We start from the raw sequence: 21,479 nt of genomic DNA, 5'->3' as shown, positions 1-21,479 counted from the left end.
AAACATGGTCCAGTCTACCTTTTCCAACCATAAGATCCACCCACCCACCCATTAATATTTTTGTGAATCACATGATTCAAATATACTCCCTTCGAGCCGCCACTGGATGTAGACATTGTATAGGCAGATTGAATAATTTTTGACTTTAGGATTTGTGGTGGAAACAAGTGATTTTAATAATTAAGAAGCGAGTTATCGAAGCTGAAGTTATAAACATTGAGAGATTTACTCGAAAAAATCATTCTACCAATTTGGACCAACAATGATACAGTTGAATAATAAATTAATAAGCGATAGCCGCAATAATTGTAACTACCAATCTATATAATTATAAAATTAGATGTCCTGGATAATTCATCATCGCCTAGCAGGAACCACTATAGGTATAAGTATGAAAATTGGACAATAATTACGTTTTGTAATATAGGCACCCTTACCCTAAGTAAGGATTTTTCAAAATTCTGCTCCTACAGTGATTAAAAAGGGAAAAAACCTAGCCAAAACCACTGAAGATATGGGTGTAAAATTTAGTCAAAAAGTTCATTTTATAATGCAAAAACCCCCTTAAAAAGGATTTTTCAAAATTCTTATTTAACAAATGTTATATAATTTAAAGAATAAAAAATGTTCGTCTGATCGGTTTAATCTCTGAAACTATTTAACTGATCGAATACTTAACTCATAATAGTAGTATATACTTGAAAAATAATTATAAATTAATCAATTATTTTATGATTACATGATTTCTATACAAAAACATTTAAATTGAGTTTGAAAGGAAAATATTGTTATTCATGTCGTATGTAACCTACCATGTATGTATCTACATGTCATATGCGGTCTACTGTCGCACATCTATTTATATTTTTATGGTCATTCAAGTTGATCTGACGGTGGCATTCGACAGCTATTAAGCTTTATCTTAACTTAATAATTCTTTATCTTATATAGCAATAATCGTGTATTCCTGTCTGTAATCATAAACGTATGAGAAAATCAGTTACAGTTTAGTTTATGCCGTTATACATGATACATTATTCTGCAATTATGCATTCTCTATGTTAAAGCATTATGTTAGCTAAACATTTTTATGCAATCGTTCAATCAGAAGAAAATACTGTAGCTTTTTAAAAGGAAAGAGGCCTTATTGAAATCGACACTCATCCTTGTGTTCACTGTGGTAAAAATGCATGGTAGATCTCCATCATTACTGCCCTCATATTTGGCGGAACAATGGTGGCGTCTAAAAAACAAGAATGACAACACATTTGATTGTTTTTTAAGAGATGTGAGATTATATTGTACCTAATTTAAATTTATTAATGAATATTTCTATATAATTTACATTTTTTGTCAGTTAGTTTCTAATATATATGCTAATTAAATTTATCAACATATTTGAATGCATATTTTTTATATATATATATACTTTTTTTGTATTATTAAATATTATGTTGAAATTCTACAATAATAAATATATAGTAATTCTACATTTATGTTTTCATTCATATTTTTAACTATGTGGTAGACGACAAATGTGCGGTAGACCGCATATGACATGAATACCAAAATATCTTCTTTTTTAAAGAAGTTATACTTATCAGACACTCATACAGCATAAATTTAGTTAAGAAACTGGTAGGGGGAGGGAGGCTAGAAATATTCATCAATATGTATTATTAGTTTATCCTCTACCTCAATCATTCCTAGAAGGTTAAAAAGGCAATGGCCAAGAGATCTGCTCAATACCTAATTAAAAAAAAAATTAAAAACCCTAATTATAAAAAATAAAATAAATAAACTCAAACCCTAACTTCTTGTCAGGTGGCACTGCTGGGAACCTTCCTTCTCTGTAACTAATGTTATTTTTTTTTCTTTTTAAGTCACCACACTTACTTATTATACACTGTATGTATAGATTGTAAATAAACTTTTATCGTCAATAAAAAAAAAAAAAAAAATATGTATTATTATAAACATAACTTATGTATACTTAAGAGGATGTTAGGAAATACAATTTAAACTATTTTTAAAACCCAAACAAATTATAAGTACATAATACATGTATTAATTTTGTTCTATCATTATTTAATATAATATATAAAAAGTTACAATTAGTTTAATATTCTAAATTGAAATTAAATTCATTAAAATATAAAATATGTGTTAAAAACAAATGCACAAAATGCTTTTTTTATTTTATTTTTATTTTTACAATTAATATACTCTATCATTATAGGTACAATAAGAATATATGCTAAGAATACAATTGACAAGAACATTATTGTGATGGAAGGAGCTCAAGGAGCCACCCAATTATGACACTTCTTATGGTCACTTGATAATGATATTTAACTATTATTATGTTAATATGTTATTTTTTTTTATATATAACAAATCACGACACCACTTGCGCTTTAGGCGTCTTGGTGGATTACCAGGAATTGTAGCACCGGCTAAATTTTTGATAAGTGGATTCTAATGAGTACTTAGGTGGTTGTGGAATTTTTTTTAAAAAAATACATGAGAAAATGGGAAAAATTGAGATGTAAATATTTATAAATTAGATCAATAAATCACAACTTTCATATTAACAATTTATATTTGAAGTCAAATGGACAATTTTTTTAAAGACTTGGTGACCCCTCAAGTTTTTCTTCAAGTTCATTTTTCATCTGTAAAAATGTAACCATTAAATTTTCCAGTCTTGATCTCTCGTCTTTAATAGCTTGTAATAACTTTAAATCTTTTTCTATATTTTCTCGTTCATTTTCAATTTTGTTTATTGCATTTTGTGTAATACTGCTTTTATGGTTTGTTTGTTTGTTGTTCCAATTGATTTGTTCAAAATCAAACACATATCTGTTATCCGTTATTGCATGATTTAGTTGGTTTTGTATTTTATCGTCAAATTCCTGCATTTTATGTTATGTGCAATTTTATTAATTCAACAGATTAATTTTTGAAAACTATTTTACAGCAGTGAGAAAGCCTGAAACAAAAGACAAATAATCCATATGCCAGAATTAATATAAATCATAAAAAATAAATTTAATATTAATACTATTTATTAACCTCAGTGGTGTATTTAGGGGGAGGGGTTTGGGGGGTTCAACAAAAGATAGTATAATGGAATCACACATTCAGGCAGTTACATAGGTAACTGGTATCGATATGATATTCAAAGGTACTAACACAATAATCAAGGTAGTCCAAGTCACAAAAAAAAGAGTGTTTAGACATAGCTCAAACTTCAAAAGGTGTTACAGGCCCACAGCATATGTGTAACAAAATTTAAGGTTAGAGAAAAGTTATCGGTGCTTAACGGGTATCATGACATACATTTTGAAAATTAAAAATTAAATCATATATTTTACACAATATCGATGTATTCTTATATATAAATTTGGAAATTGAATTCAAATTAATATACACATGGTATGAACATAAATAATAAATTACATTAATGGAAAATGTAATTTGGAAATAAAGACAATTGAGACCTAAGTGATCTTACCTTCAAAATGATTTTGAATTAGTTGGTTAAAAGATCTTTGTAAAATATTAATGATACTGAAAGTAGAGAAATAATATAAACCCTCAATAAATATCAGACAACTTGACTCTACAGACGATAAGTTACAACACTCAACACTAAACACAAGTCACAAAGTCTGAATTATACACTATTGAAAACCATACATTAATTAATAAATGGTAATTGTCTAACTCACAAGTTCTTAACTTTCAATTTCAATTTGTTATACTATTATTTATTATATTATTATACCATGGACATGAAACTCAGAGAACAGACAATAGATGGATACTATTGTGATATGAATAGGCTTATTATGATTATCATTTAATTTATGGGAACACCAAAAATATATATCACACTATTAATTATATAAATGTCAAATAATAAAATTAATTAATTACCTTCACGAAAAAAAATCATTTTTTAACTATTTATAAGTTTATAAATTATAAACGTTTATTATTATTTAAACCTGTGAGAAATTGTGTTATCAAAATTATGACATGATAAGATAGTAGATACAAATAGGTGAGGTTAACCCACGGATAGTAGACATACGGTCGAAGCCAAACACCGCTAGCCAATCAAAAACGATTATTGATAAATGACGTCACAATAGGCCCGATTTTTCAGCCATATACACCGTATAGTATAATAAAACGTCTTAAGGTGGTTCTAGTCAGATTGGATTTTTCATGCATTTAGACCAATAAGCTGGCGAAAAATACACATACTTTTAGTAGTCAAATTTTAATTTTGAATACTTATTTGAATTCGTTAGCCTCTTTTCTATGATCTGTAGGAAAAACTTTTTCATCTTTTTGTCTTGTTAGCACTTAAAAGTGCAAGTTAAATTTGAGAAATCAAGCAGTCATTTGAAACCGTAGTATACGTAAATTATCCAAAATATCCAAAATCGGTTTCCTACAAATCATAGAAAAGAGGCTGACGAATTCAAATAATTTTTCAAAATTGAAATTGGACCACTATAAGTATGTGTATTTTTCGCCAGCTTATTAGCATTTTTCACTGTTACGAGTGTACAAAAATATTTTTCCAGAGTGATTACGTTGACTTGTGCATGCGCGTACGTGTGCTATTGAACCGTGTACCCGCAGCTGGGCGATATAAAGTCTATTGTTATCGAGTTCGAATTTCTTCGAAATTAAAATTATATATTTTACTTATTATATTATTATTAATACCATTGATTAAAATACTTTAGTAGTAATGCTAATATATAGGTACTACTAATAATAATACTATAATATTTATAATCAATGAAAATAGTAAGTTGTTACCGTCAGTTGCCATCACGTGTTTCACTACGTTTAACGTTTGTGTTCATTTTATGCATTTGCAAATAATAATACATTTATAAAAATGAGTGATTGGCGATTCAGTAAAAAAACTCGTCCAAAATTATCTGCACCACGGAAAAAATCAAGGCATAATTTGAAAAATCTGCAATCCAAAATTACTAAAACCTTAGAGAACAACGATATTCAGGTATCTATGTGTTTATTTTGTATAATAAATTAAAATAATACCTTGTAATGTTATAGATATAAATAACTAGAGGCAGGTTTTTTACCGTTATATGGCATAGGCATTTATTACAATTTTCAACATATTTTAAAATACGCATACGCTGTAAAAAATAAGTGTTATAATAAATTTTCCGCCCTAGGTAGTGCCTCCCTACAATGCCTTATGGTAAATCCGTCTCTGATTATATTTTACATTACATAAGTAAATATAATAATAATTATGGTGTATTATTCATTGATGTTTGTGATAGATTTTGGATCATTCTAATAGTTCAAATGAAAATAATGACAAAAACATTGATTGGTCTGATAGCAGGTAATTTGTATTTTATTGTTCTATTATTATTATTAATTTTTAATTTTCTATTATTTTTTAAAAGAAATACAAACGATGACACAATGACTCATACTATAAATAATAACATATTTCAACCCACATACAGATTAGTAGTATCAGACAGACATAAAATAAACGCAGAAGTGATTAATGTTTATTAGTATAACTACAATATTATACATTATAGGTGCAATGTGTTTAGTTTTTATAAATTGGTTTCTTTATATTTTTGTTATAATTAAAAAACAAACAACCTCGGAAAATTCAATTTTTATCAAGTGTTTATTTTATCTTTTCGGCCGATCAAATAAAATTGTATTGATATTTATTGAAAAAAAAAAACTAAAAATATAAAATGAAATTGTCCATAAACAGCTCAAAATTAGTCAAAATATTTTCAAAATTTTATCGTGTCTAGAAAATGAGAATATCAATATTCAATGAAATTTTCATGCATTTACAGTCATTTGTTTTTGAATTAAAACAAAATAAGAAAATTGTTACCTGAGAAATTGAGTGAATATCCAATGTTGTAAAAATAAGATCTTCAAACGCTCATAAAAATTTATTTTGAATTGATTTTATACATTTTTTTTTTTTGATAAAGGTAGACAAACTTATGGTGGTTCTAGCCAGTTGAAAAATTATCGCTTTTAGACCTTTGGTTGTGACAAGATTGTGAGATTATGGTTGGTCCGATTTGATGTATTGATTTTACAATGATGAGTGTTTTTTTATTTTTTATTTTTTTTGTGTCTGTTATCACGTTTTGGGGCAGTAAAAGTGCTCAGATTTTTTCGACCAGCAACTTTTCTGATGGGAAAATGAATCTAGTTGGTACTTTGGGGGGGTCAAAATTAAAAAATTTCAAAAAGTTTTTAAACGCGGCGGGAAAAACAAACAAAAAATCGACAAAAATACGGGAATTTTTACGCAACGCAAAAATCAAGAAAAAAAATTACAAGTTGTGAAATTGTGAATGGGAAGCTTCGATTGAAACGTACGGATACGTTTTATTACCAAGTACAAGGTCAACTTCATATTTCAAAGAGACAATTTTGTTATTTTTGTATTTGGACACCTCGAGGTATGCTGCATGAAAAAATTAAAAGAGACGACAATTTTTGGTCCGAAAAAATGTTACAACAATTAACTAACTTCTACTATCGCTGTTTATTGCCAGAAATGGTTGATTCTCGGTTTGATAGAAATTTACCTATTAGGGATGGACTTGCATCAGAAAATGAAGATAATTCCTAGTTGGTAAATTATTACATTTATAATTATTATTTCATTTATTTAACTATCATTTAATTTGTATTTTTAATTTTACGTGATGCAACATATTTTATTCAGTTCAAAATAAAATAATGTATATTGTATTTGTAATTTGTATATTATGAACAAAAGGCATATTATATAAATTTTTAATTTTTATTTCAAATTGTAATACACCTAGCTGATATTATAGCTAATTATTGTTTTAATGTATCCAAACTAAGAGGTATAAGAACAATCAAACTGAAAATATGATTTCACGGAAAAACTAAAAAAATCGCTGACGTGAAAATAAGCCAAACGCGTAGTTAGTATGTATAATAAACTAATTAATTGGTGACTTAATAGTGTAGAATGCATAATGTATTATAAAACTACGTAATATAATATATAGACATATAGTCACAAAAAACATCAAATGATGACACAGAATTGAAAAAATAAAAATAAGTAAAAAAATGTATTTTAGGTTGAATTTTAACCATCTACGTAAATATTAACGAAACTGTATGGACTATAATATTCTAATTATTGCTTTTATAAAACTTTTTTCCAAGCCACGGCAACATAGGTAAGTCGATGTATTATTAGAGATGACACGTAACTGAAAAACAGAGTGGCCTCCCATCTAAGAACTATAAACAAATCATATTTGCAAAAGCATTTTCCTTGTTATGTGTCACCCGCCAATAAATAATAATAATAAGATCATTGACCCTTCATTGTATATTATATTGATTGTAGTTTATTTTGTTAGATAAGATAAAATTAAAAATAGCAGTCCGTAATGACACGGTACGCGCCACGCGGCTTGACATATATATATATAGGGGTACTGATACGGGTCGCGGGCGCGATAAAATATAACGCACACACACTAATGTAATTTTACTTTTCACACACTAACAAGTCATATCGCAAGGGTCTAATGTATTGCCTATACAACATTCCTTAGAATATGACTGACTAGAACCACCTTAAGTCTTTTCAAATTTCGTAATTCATAATAATTCGTTAAAGACTTTCAACATAAATATATTGTTAAGACCCAAGACTAATTAGTAAAACTATTATTATATCGTCCTATACCTAACCTAACCTAGCTTATAAATTTAACTGTAGATGAATGTTTAGATTTTTTTCAACAGTTACTTACTACACTTGAAAATTTAATACAAAGTTCCTCATAAGTTATTCTTATAGTAATTAAAAAATTATAAAAATACAAAGGCACAATTTTTTTTTATTAGCATTTGAAGTTCAAATATTGACTTAATACGTAAAAATTACGGCAATGTTCAAATTATCTTAGATAGAAATTCATAAAAATTTTTCTTTTGAGATCTAAGATTTGAAAATTTAATACAAGGCTCCTAACATATTTTTACAATAGCAGTTGAAAAATAAAAGAAATATAAAGTCACACATTTTTTTTATAAGCATTTACAGTTCAAATTTTGACTAAATGCATAAAAATTACGGCAATGTTCAAATTATCTTAGATCAAAATTCATAAAAGTTTTTCTTTTTAATTCTAAGATTTGAGAATTTAATACAAGACTCATAATATATTTTTACAATAGCAGTTGAAAAATAAGAGAAATATATAGTCAGAAATTTTTTTTATAAGTATTTACAGTTCAAATATTGAGTTAATACGTAAAAATTACGGCAATTTTCAAATTATCTTAGATCGAAATTCATAAAAGTTTTTCTCTTTAATTCTAAGATTTGAGAATTTAATACAAGGCTCATAATATATTTTTACAATAGCAGTTGAAAAATAAAATAAATGTATAGCCACAATTTTTTTTTTACATGTATTCAAATTTTAATTTTGACAACATACGTAAAAATCACAAAAATTCGTAAATTATTTTATCCTAGAAATTCATAAAAAATTTTCCTTTTATACCTAAGATTTGAAAATTTAATACAAGGCTCCTAAAATATTTTTACAATAGCATTTGAAAAATAAAAGAAATATTTAGTCACACATTTTTTTATAAGCATTTACAGTTCAAATTTTGACTAAATACATAAAAATTAGGGCAATGTTCAAATTATCTTAGATCGAAATTCATAAAAGTTTTTCTTTTTAATTCTAAGATTTAAAAATTTAATACAAGGCTCATAACATAGTTTTGCAATAGCAGTTGAAAAATAAAAGAAATATATAGCCACATTTTTTTTTTACATGCTTTCAAATTTTAATTTTGACAACATACGTAAAATTCACGAAAATTCGTAAATTATTTTATTCTAGAAATTCATAAAAAATTTTCCTTTTATACCTAAGATTTGAAAATTTAATACAAGATTCCTTATAAATTTTTCAATCTTTATCACAAAAAAAATGTCCACCGGAAATTCAAATTAAATTTTTATTAGCATTTGAATTTCAAATATTGACAAAAATTCGTCAAAACCATGAATATTTGCAAATTATTTTGTAGTTCAAAATTCATAATATTGTTTGTATTTATATCTAAGGTTATAAAATTTAACACCAAGTTTTCCATAAGTTTTGCTTCAAACAGCTATAGAGAAAATTTGAAGCATCATTATGGGAAAAATGTTTTGAGCGTTTGAGTTTTAAATTTTTATGAAATTGCGTAATGATAACGATTTATCCTCAAACCAGGTACATGTATAATATCTATGATAATATAAAGTATTATGAATTATGATAACTACATGATAACTACACTAATTGATTAACCATGCCATATGCAAAATGCGTCTTAATTGAAAAATAAAATATTTGTTTCAAAATAGAATATATGACAATATTTAAATATAATATATCCTAGACTGACAAATCATCTCCGTTCAGAATCGTTTTTCGTATACAATGATACCTATCATTGCATTCAAATTTAATCCCATCCATTACAGTAACCTACAGTACAGCAGAGCGACATCCACGACTTGCCCGCTTTTTTTTTATTAAATTAGATAATCTTTTAACAATATTTGAGTTTGGGTCGACTTTTTCTTTGTAAAACTTTTTAAAAATGTTTTCAAACTGTTTAGCTTTCATAACCCAATTTTCAGTTGGCTCAGTTAAACCTCCAAATGATAAATTATGAACCCAACTAGGCATGTTATATGAATGTTTATTATCTTTAGTATAGTTTCCCAAATGTGGATATTTGTTTTTAAATTTTCTGGCAAGCCAGCCGCATAAATATTTAAAGCCATCTTCTTCATTTGTTGCTTGTAAGTTGTTTTGGGCAGATTCATATTCTGATGACAAACTGCTATCCATTATTTAAATCAATTTTAACATCTGCAGTTGCCATAACATTGGCAACTAAATATTCTTCTGAATTAGATTGGTCATTTTGTAATTCAATATTCTGTTTGGACTGCACTACTCCTGGATTCTTACCAAGCACAATTATTCTGATCCTATACATAGCATTTAAAGGTGTTGGGTGATCATTTAGTCCTCCGCGACTCCTAATCAAAGAAAAAAAAACTTTCAAGACTATCTTGATTTAGTCTGTGAGTCAGTATGTAAGATATATTATATTTTTTATTCAAATGTTTGAAAAGTTCTTGAGTAGATTTAATTGAAATTAAAATTCCTTTTTGAAATGTTTGCAATACGTTTTTACCTTGGCATTTCATTGAATATATTAAATTGTATACTTTTTCTAAGCAATTATTCTGCTCCTCTAAATTTAAGCCATATGGCTTTTTAGTGCACGTTTCAGATGGCGTGTAAGAATTCATTATATCAAACCAATTACTTATAGTTTCAATAAATTGTCCAGTATTTTCTGATAGTATCTTATCTTGACCAGGTTTATAATGGATTAAAGCTGTGGCAACACTATGTGAAAGTAACTGTGCTGCTAAGCCAACATTTTGTCTTTCAGACTTTATACAGTCTAAATGTTTTTGTGTTAGTTTGTGACAAACTTTAAAGATTCCTGTAGGCATTGAGTTTGTAAAACACACTCTCCATATTTTTGGGAGAGTGTATTAACATTTTTGTTCAGTGTGAGAACACGGTGTTTTTGAACTCTTTTGAATTGTAATAAATGTTTATACATTGTTTTTAATTTTGAGTACTCGTCGAGTAATTTTTGGTACTTTTGTTCAATAGATTCTTCAATGATAGCTGGCGACAGCCCATATAATTTGTCTTGATCTTCTTGTATTAAATCTTCATCACTTTGTGCATGATCATTATCTTCAGTTGGATGTAATAAGTTTTTAACAATAGTTTCATTATGACGTTTATTAGCTCGTACTTGTCTGGATGTCAAGTCAGTTGATATATTTGATAAATAATTCTCTTTTAAGTTCTGAGTTGGAACAGCTAAAAAAAGAATAAAATTATTAGGTATACCCAGGTTAATAAAGTAGTTAATTAATTAGGCACCTGACGTTTTCAATTTTTTTTTTTGTTTTGATGTTCATTTATTTACTTCTTAAATCTACTTCAAATTTATCTTCTAAAAAATGAATACTACAAATTGTGCTGGTCTTAGCCTCTTAAGATTCCATTCATCCTTTCTCCAGCAAGCATTTATCCAAGCATTACATAATTTTGGATCCTTTGGAAATGTATGGTATGAAATATTTAAATTATTTTTCTTGGTTGCTTGTAAACTATTTTTGCATATTGTGACAGCACATCTAGTTCCAGGCAGCTACTTAAAAATATTGGTATTTAATAAATTGTTACCATTTTGGTATATTCAGTATTAATGTCCATTTACATTAGTAGAAATGTCCCGAAATGCTATTTAGTTTAAACGACACAACACCACCTAGAGTAGGTAACAGGGTTACACAACTTACCGAATTTGTGGCCTAATGTAAAACTAATAAAACTCATGATACATTTTGTCATGGGTAATTTACTAATTTGGTATAAATTTATTGATTTTATTTAAAAAAATGTTTGTTTTTAACGTTGTTCAAACATTGTTTAGACCCACTTTGATGTATAGCGTAAAATATTTCATTACCTATAAAATTAGTTTAGGAGTAGAAAATAAATAATAATTTTGATTTAATTGTCTAGAAGTACCATGGTACATACATTTGTTTGTACAGTTCCGCAGCAAGTGTCCAAACGCTGTGCACAAATGGCATATGATTGGTGGCCATCCTCGTGCTCGTCCACGTCCCCGAGATTCATTTAGTGCACCATAATGTGGTGCTGATTGTGCGGCCAGTGTGGAAGTAGTTATAGCTATTTGAACTATTTAATTCAATATAAAATAATATATTATAGACTATTTCTTAACTAATAATAATATTATACAAATTAATATTTTTAATATTTTATTATTGAAACTAACCGACAGACACAATCGATTTAAGGGCGTCTGTGTAAATGGTCATGGATAGTGTGGGCGTGTGACTACCAAGTTCATGGAACCCTCTGCCACGACCACCCATTATTCCTCCACGACCACGTATCAGCTCGCCACGACCACGTACAAGTCCGCCTTGGCCAGGTGTATATGATACTGGTAAAGGCCGGTGAGTAGCTCTACCTCTTGGCCATTTTCCCGTCACTGAAATTGTTTGCGTTGGCCTTTAACAATTTATAAATAAATAAAATTACTATAATATTTTCTTCTGATATCCGAAGCAGAACTCACATATTTGGATTGCACACTATAATTTATTGTATACCGCTGTGGTACATCGTCGGCTAACTTGGACCTTAATAAAGATATAAATACGGGATATCTGATAATTTGCGTCTTTGGAAATGCCCAAATTAATGAATTCGGCACCATTTCCCTCGTTTCATTAATTTGGACTTCCAAAGTCTGAAAAAAATGTATATCATCCCACGAAAGTGCCCAGATAACAAAATTATTATCTGCTCGGACCACTATTCCTTTTTCAACACATGCCCATTTCCCGTTCTCTATTAAGCTGTAAAAATAAAAATTAAATAAAAAAAAATTAATCACACGTTGATAAAAATTTAAATATAAAACCATTAAATTACCTTGGTGACAGACGAAAATGTTCCAGGCATGTATTAAATATGGGATTTTCGTTAGCGCTTTTTAATTCCACTGGAAGTATTAAAAGCGTGTCCGGATGAGCACTACACTCCAAAAATTCTATTTTTGCCTCCAAACATGCGGCGATCGAATGATTTGGTATCTGAAACTGTAAATTACATATTTTATGCTTTGATGAGCCAATTATTAACTTGTTCTTGAATATTGTTACATATTTCACATACATTTGTTGGCATCATAAATAAAAATCTTATTCAATCACATGTGTAAAAAAAAAATAATTTTTATTTATGAACATGAAAATGTATAGTAGGTATATTATATAAATGGTTATAAAAATTAAATCTTACGTTTTCGCGCACGGGGTCGCACACAATCACCTTCAATTGAAGGTTCTCCTCTTCAAACGTAGCGCGCAGCGCAGATTACGCATTTCGTACCAGTTAAGGCCGTCTATAAACAACAGCCCACTTTCGGGATTATTAATAAATTGATTGAAAAATCTGTCAACCTATCCCTTATAACTGGACTAATGTGGATGCCAATGACTGCAGTGTCGGTTTGTTGAAATACAGCATTTTAGTGACCAGGTAAAAAATGTAAACATCTTTTCCCTGGGCACTGACAATTTTTAGTTCTGCTGTACCACCAACTGTGACCTTTTGGTCTATGAGCGCCCCAATCCGACCATACTTCAGTCTGCAACATAAATTAACTTAGGGCCGCGCCACATTACTCCGGTTTCACCGGACCGGTGAAAACGCTCATTATAAACCGGACCAGACATGGTCGCCACACTATTGCGGTCAGCGGCGTAGATACGATTTTTTTCTGTGGGGGGGGGGGGGGGTTAAAATATATTTATGACACAAAATACAAGTTATTAGTTAAACTAAACGTAATTTTTATTTTGTTTCAAATCAGTTATAATAATAGTAATCAGTATCACAGAAGATAAAATACCAATATAAAAAGTTTTTTTTGGGTGGTTTGGCGGGGGGGGGGGGTGGAAACCCCTTACACCCCCCTCCCAATCGTAACTACGCCACTGATTGCGGTAAGTAAACCACACAATGCAACAATGAAAATAAATGTTCAAACGATATTTTTTTAAACTTCTAAAGATACTTCTTTTATAATTAGTTTTTACCACATTCATATTAGGTAGGTAGGTAGGTACCTAATGAACAATTACGTATAATACTTAAACCTAACTATGAAATATGGATTTTAAACTTACTTCATGCTCACCGCTAGGCGGCTAGGCCTAGGCCCCTCCCAACTGCAGGTCCTCTGAAACGCAGTGCGCTACCGCAAATGTGCTACTTGTGGTTTCGTCTATTCTCTATTAAATCAATCACGTACGAAGACGACAATTGTTGATCGCCGATATAGCTCCTACAAATTCCGGCGGTTGGCTATATCGACTCGCGATGTATAGGATTGGGAGGGTTACGCACAAATGATTACAGTGTAAATATAACAGACAAGGCAATATGTAATAGATTACAGCGTGTATGCGTAACAGCGCAACACAGTATATTAATACAAACAATAATCAATAAATATGATGTATAAGGTACACATACGATAATTAATATAGGGCGCCCCGGGAAATAATTAATAATATAATAATAAATATGTATATATCCTACAAATAACATACAATCGCAATGCGGATTGCACTAATTACAATGTTCACAGCTAATAGCGTGATTAAACAAATATCAATACTAATATTCAGCATACAATAAATAATGTATTACAAGTACGACCTGGATACAACACCGCGGCTGTGGTTCTGGAACAAACTGTCCGGCCTTGCATTCGGCCGATTTTCCACTGTACCGCCAAAACGTAGTGGCATCGACAACCCCGAGCGACAATAAATGCTGGATCGCAACAAAATGTGGTGGTGGATGTTGAAAATGTCGACAACGTGCCGATGTAAATATAAATCGGACACCGCGGCCTTGCTGGACGCACCACCAGGTACGCAAACAAAATTGACGAGCGGACACAACTATGTGTCGGATCGACCGCTCAAAAAAGACAGACGGTGTCGGGCGCCAGCTTGGCTAGCGGCATAGCCAGCAGCAGGCGATAAATTGCTCGGCAGTGTAGGGGGGAACTTGCTGGACGACACTTATTTGTCACCACGCACCTGTGGTGTCTGGAGCAAACCTTGTGCTATCGCACAGCGTTCCGCGTTCGAACAACAATATTATTTCAATCATGCTGAAAAATTAGTCACATAAAGTACCAATACCGTAAAATAACTTATACATTATTGAGTACTGGCTATATTTAAAATGTCGTTTTAAGACATTTCTGCAGACTACTATATTGTACTATGTAGAAAGATATCAGTTATTTACCATAGGAAAAATATAAAAATAGTTAAAATTAAAAATTTTGTAAACCTTGCGCTTCTAATTGGTATTACTTCTAACCATTTGGAATAATAGTCAACTATTACAAAATATTTTTTTCCGGCCCATTCTGCTATATCTGCTCCTAGCTTTAAAAATGGTATTTCAGGTATTTCATGTTGAATTAACGGCTCTTTAGTATTATTATAGGAAATTTGTTGACAGATAGTACAACTCAACACAAAATTTTCAATATTACTATTAATACCTGGCCAATAGCAATGCTGTCTTGCTTTAAGTTTTGTTTTATGAACTCCTAGGTGTGTTTCATGAAGCAACTCCAATATCCCTCTCCTAGTTTTTTTAGGGATTAATAATCTATTATTCCAGTATAAGAGGTCTTCTTCCATTGTTATTTAATTTTTTAGTTTACTATAATGTATTAGCTCTGAATTTCTCTCTAATTTACTAAGACTTTTAGGCCATCCACTTTTATAAAATTCAGTTACCATTTTTAACGTTTCGTCCTCCAGCATGTTTTGCTTATACTGATTAATTTTCTCCTTACTAAACCTGATTTCTCCCACTTTTACTGTGTGTATTTTATCCTTCATACTTTCATCGTCTGTCACAATATTACCAGTTTTGAAATTTCTGCTTAGAAGATCAGCAATGTACATATACTTGCCAGATAGGTATATTAAGTCAAATTTATACAAAAATAATTTCATTCTTAGTCTTTTGATTCTATTGTTTTGTATTTTATCCAAACCTTTTTTAATTATGCTAACTATAGAGGTTGATGATCAGTATAAATTATAATATTATCATTTCCATATATGTAATTATGTAGTTTTTGACAAGAAAACGTCACTGCTAATAATTCTTTTTCGATTTGGGCATAACCTTTTTCTGTATCTGTAAGGGACATTGAGAGAAAACGTACTGGTTTTTTGTTTTGAAGTAAACAACACCCAATGGCATCCTGTGATGCATCACATTGTATTTCTACTTTTATATTAGGATCAAAATTAGTTAAAGTGGAGGCGTTACATATTAAACGTTTCACTTCTTTTAATACTGCTGAATGGCTCTCACTCCAGACCCAAATTTTATCTTTTTAAGCAACTCTCTTAGAGGAGATATTATTTGTGACATTTTTGGTATGAATTCTCTTAAATAGTTTACCATGCCTAAAATTCTCTGAAGTTCAGTTTTATTTAAAGGATCTTTTAGTTCATTTATTACTTTTACTCTCTGTGGGTCAGGACGCATTCCATCTCCGTTGAATAAAAATCCTAAGAATTTAACTTCGTTCATACCGTATTGTATTTTATTTTTATTTAGTTTTATATTATTTTCTCTTGCTATTTGAACTACTTGATTTAGTATGGTATCGTGTTCTTCTTTAGTGTCTGCACTTATCAATATATCATCAAAGTATATTACTAGGTTTTTTATACTAGAAAAATATTTATTTAATAAGCTTTGAAAAAATTCTGGTGATATATTTAACCCAAAGGGAAGTCTCAAGAATTTATAAGTTCCAAATGGGGTACTAAAATTACATAATTTGCTTGATTCATCATCAAGACCTACCTGCCAAAAACCACCAGAGAGGTCAACCACCGTAAACCATTTTTTTCCTTTTAACTTAGGTATAATTTCTTTTAATGTTGGTATTGGATATTTGACAGTTTTGAGTGCTATATTAAGATCTTGAGGATCTAGACATATACGTAACTTTTTATTTGGTTTTTCTACTTAATACTATATTTGATATCCAGTCAACAGGTTCATTTACAGTAGCTATCACTTTAATTTTAACCAAGTGGTCTAATGTATTTTTTAACTTATCTTTTATAGACAGTGAAACCCTTATTACAGTGTTTATAACAGGACTAACATTTTCTTTTAAAACCAATTTACATTTTTCAGGAAATAAACCTAAACCAGTAAAAACATCAATATTGTTATTAATAAATTGATCTTCATTCTTAATCGCTCGCACTCTTTTAACTAGATTCAATTTGTCACACAATTCTGAGCCAAGTATTGCCTCTATTTTTTTTTTACATTTCCCATGTTAAACTGTATCATTAACAACAAGAAATTTTCCTTTTATTTTCATTTCACTCTGAGCTTGACATTCTACCCATATTGTACCTAATGGTTTTATTAAATATCCTCCAAATGTTTCTATTCTTACTTCACACTTTTCAATTGTAGGCTTTGGTATCAAACTGTTATAGAAACTATAGGGTAATATACTAACTTCAGCGCCTGTATCAAGTTTTATTTCCACATTCAAATTATATAAATTTCACCTGGAATTGGAGTTAATAAAACTATGACCGCAATTAAGATATTACCTAAATTGGCGTGACCGCAACTGTTACATCTGTTTATCTCAAAAATCGTCATGACCGCAACTAGTATGCAGCCAAAATTCCCGTTTTTCTGTCATTTTTTTTTTTTGTTTTTCTCGATTTTTTTGAAAAATGTTTACTTTTGACCCCTATAATGCACCAAGGATATTCACTTTTACAACAGAAACCACCCCCAAAGTTTGAAATTGAAGTATTTTTTCGACTAGTTATGCTGTACACACACAAAAAAAAAAAAAAAAAAAACACAATATCATTGTAAAATCAATACATTCATCACTTCGTTCAAAATCTAAAATTATTGGAGATGCCGGATTGAGAACCTACGAAGAACTGAAGAGAATGGCCAGTAACAGAGAAGAATGGAGGGAACAATTGAGAATGCTGTAAAACCAACCTTAGGGTTGATTACTGAAGAAGAAGTCATTCAAAATAAAATGGGGAGGGGAACACGAGCGCTCATGCAAATGCATTTCAAGAAGCTAACAAGTAATAAATACTGCAGTACCTACATTTTCAACAACAATATTACAAAACACTAGTACGAGCATATTTGTTTTGTTTTAATTAAAACAAACAAAAAACTTCATCAGAGGTAAATTTAATGTTTAAATTTATTAGAAAACTAGCTGATCCCCGAGAACTTCGTTGTTCGTTAAAAATACCAAATTTATACGATTCAAAATTAGTGTTTTATTCGTCGTTAAATAGTCTGTTAGTCATATTCAAAACTTGCCGTGGATGACCGATTTTGATTCGGGAATTTTATGTATAACTACTTTTCTACCACTACAACATAGTCCATAAGACTCAGGTCCATAAGACTCAGCCTTCTATTTCTTTACTTGGCATTTGTTTCATATTTTATCCATTCCACCAATATCAACATTATTTAGCACAAAATAGTCAAGGTTAGTTACAGTCATAATTTCATAAGCATACCTAACCCAGATAACTCCCTTGCTATTTCAGACCTTGAAAAATCTAACTTATTTGCCTCCGACCTCGAAAACAGATTTTTGCCAAACTCTGAAGAAATTAATTTAATTCATGTAAATCACATTATCCAATACTCTCCCTATGTGTTTACCAACCAACCAATCAACCAAACACACCACTCCATCTGAAATCCAGTATTTAATTGAAAATCTCCTCACAAACAAATCCCCAGGACAAGATCTTATAACTAACTCAATCATTAAGCCCCTACTTAAAAAGCTATTTTGTTTCTAACACAGCTATACAATTCTATACTCAGATTATCTTATTTCCCTGACTCTTGGAAACATTCAATTATAATACCTATTCATAAGCCAGGAAAACCTCTGGATATTACTTCCTCATTCAGACCCACGATATTGCCCACGAAAATCCTGGAAAAAATATTACTTAAAAGAATCTACCCATTTCCCATTTATTCTCGACAAAAAAATTTTTCCAAACACCCAATTCGGTTTTAGAAACAAACATTCCTCTTACTACCAAATTCATAGAAAAGTCAACATAATAGCCTCTTCTTTAGAATAAAAAAAGTATTGTACATGTGCATTTCTAGACGTGACCCAAGCGTTCGAACGTGTTTGTCATGATGGCCTCTTATATAAAGTTCGTTTTCTACCAACTTCACTCTATCTCCTCCTCAAATCCTTTCTCACCAACCGCCGATCTTTTAGGGTTAATCGTAATGATGAACTATCTACAGTCAATGACATTAAAGCAATTGTACCCCAAGGCAGCATCTTGACCCCTACTCTCTGCAACATTTTCACGGATGATATTTGCCATTCTAACGACATTATTACCCTAGCCACCTTTGCTGACGATACTGGTGTTATTTCCTCAAATCTTGACATAAAATGAAAAAAACCATTTTCCCGTGTTCCCCACCCCCGATTTGGAATTTTCAACTTTTTCCTACTCCAAACTATTTGTCGCTATTTGTATGAATTTGTATGGGACCCCCTCCCTCGGAAAAATTGAAAAAACTTATTTTTCCGTGCTGCTGAAGACATAAAGTTTTTATAACTTTCTACGAATGAACGAAAATATGTTCAATACATTACTTGAAATGATATATATGACTCGTCAGTCAAAAGAACCATTGTTGAAGACTTCTATGTAGATGATTTTATGAGTGGTGGTGTCACTGAAGATCATTGCTACCTACACCTTGTACAAATCACTTAGTAACATTTTTACTCTAATGGCTTTCCACTTCGAAAGTGGTCTCAAATTCAACCCGTCTGATGTTGAAAATTCCTAATGCTGAAAATGATCTTGCCTATCGGTTAACACTAACAGACGAAGAAATGATTAGTGCGTTCGGGTTAATGTGGCAGCCAAGCACTGACAGATTCCAGTTTGAATTCGGAGAATGGATTCAAGCTGTAAAAATCACGAAACGGACCTTACTATCTGAAGTTAGTAAGATATATGAACTTGTTGGGTTCATTAATTCTCCTGTGATTATCAAGGTAAAGATATTTTTTCAGCAGCTGTGGACCTGTTCGAACGCGGAACAGGTGCCGCCAAAGCAGAGACGTTCCAAGTTGCGTTCTATGTCGAAGCTCCGAGCGACGCTTCCCCCCTCCGCGGTTCCGTGCCGGCGTGTTGGCCATCGGCCATCGTGAACACTTTTCGTAAAGTCTGTCTTTTCCAACGGTTGAACGTGACGCAACGTCCGCGTTACCGCTCTCCGTGTCGTGTGTGTGTCCCGAAAACCTCGTGTGAGCACGAGGTGTGTGAATCAGCTGTGCTGTGATCAGCGGCCATATTTAGTATTCACAACAATTTTATATTTCGTTTTTTTCTCGTTGTCGTTATACGCACCCGGTACGTTGCGTTAAGTAAAAGTCGTGTGTGAACACGCCTGTTTGTCCGTCGGTTCCGTCGTGATCGACGTCAGACGCAGAGCGATACATCGTGTTTTGCGTTCTCGTTTATGTACACTCTGCGTGATCGCGAGTGGTTACTAAGTACCGTGGCACTTAAGTACATTGGTTTTCGTGTTCGCCACACCTCGCGCCAGGTACCGAATCACGTGCTATTCGCGCCGATATACGAACTACGCCGTGTCACCGTTTAGCGACGAGCCGAAAATATTGTCCACCGTCGCAGTTCCGGCGAGGGATCCCCATTGGTCATCCACCAGGAGCATCGCCGAACCAACAGTCGCTAAATCAGGCCAATCCTTTACTTAGTCCCCCCACGTAGGCAGTGGGCTATATAAAATAAAATATTGTTTTCCAGCTCTTATATTTGTATTTATATTATATTTTTATTTTTATTACATTTTAAGTTAATAACTTTGGGTACCCGCTAGTTATTATTTATTTATCTTATGGTTATTGCAAAATATACGTGTTTCCGGCCATAACATTGTGATCTGAGTATGTATTGGGTAACCCGTTTCCGCTCCAGTTTTCAACACATGACGCAAGTTGTAGTTGTCGACAACCGCCAAACCTGTAGGATCGGTAACGGCGCAACAGGACCCTTAAGTTGAACTGAGACATAGTTTTACCGGAGGATAAACGTTGGAAGTTGTTTTATAACTTATTGGGTGAACTACGTCAACTGTTATAAGTTTTGTAAAATCAGGGTGTCAGCACTGTACTACTCAAAAAGGGTGTCAGTGAGAACGTTGGGACGTTGGGAGAGACGTCAGTACGTATGCGACGTTTGATCTGCGAAATCGCGTCATTTCTCAGTGTCGAATGCCGAGAGAGATTTGTATCGACTTATCATGTTATTATGTTATGTTAAGTTATAACCTTATTATGTTCATTTTGTTAAGTAAAATAAATTAATCCTTTCTATCGCATTTATGAGTTTTTTATATCATAACAATTCCACGCTACGTCTTTTCTCGAACTTGGAGCAAGTTGCAGCTGCTTGGTTTTTGTGATGCTTCCTTAGAAGAATTTAGTACGTGCATGTATCTAAGTGCGCTCCCAAACCGAATATGAGTTGCCAAGAAAACGCCGCTTTTTAACTCCATTATAAG

General features: G+C 31.2%; 1 pseudogene across 1 annotated transcript; it reads right to left on the bottom strand.

The window, feature by feature from the left end:
- Window positions 1–2,583: 2,583 nt before the first annotated feature.
- LOC149058192 (uncharacterized) lies at window positions 2,584–14,158 on the bottom strand (annotated as a pseudogene). Its single transcript, XR_016190607.1, has 7 exons — window positions 13,955–14,158; window positions 13,065–13,413; window positions 12,696–12,862; window positions 12,337–12,619; window positions 12,031–12,269; window positions 11,769–11,930; window positions 2,584–2,992 (listed from the first exon to the last, which is right to left on the bottom strand). The product of XR_016190607.1 is annotated as an uncharacterized LOC149058192 (transcript).
- Between the last annotated feature and the right edge of the window lie 7,321 nt (window positions 14,159–21,479).

This window comes from Diuraphis noxia, unplaced genomic scaffold (genome assembly GCF_037042655.1).
Source record: "Diuraphis noxia isolate RWA-SAM2 unplaced genomic scaffold, SU_Dnox_SAM2 contig0002, whole genome shotgun sequence".
NCBI lineage: Eukaryota > Metazoa > Arthropoda > Insecta > Hemiptera > Aphididae > Diuraphis > Diuraphis noxia.
This window is presented reverse-complemented; position numbering and strand designations above follow the sequence as displayed.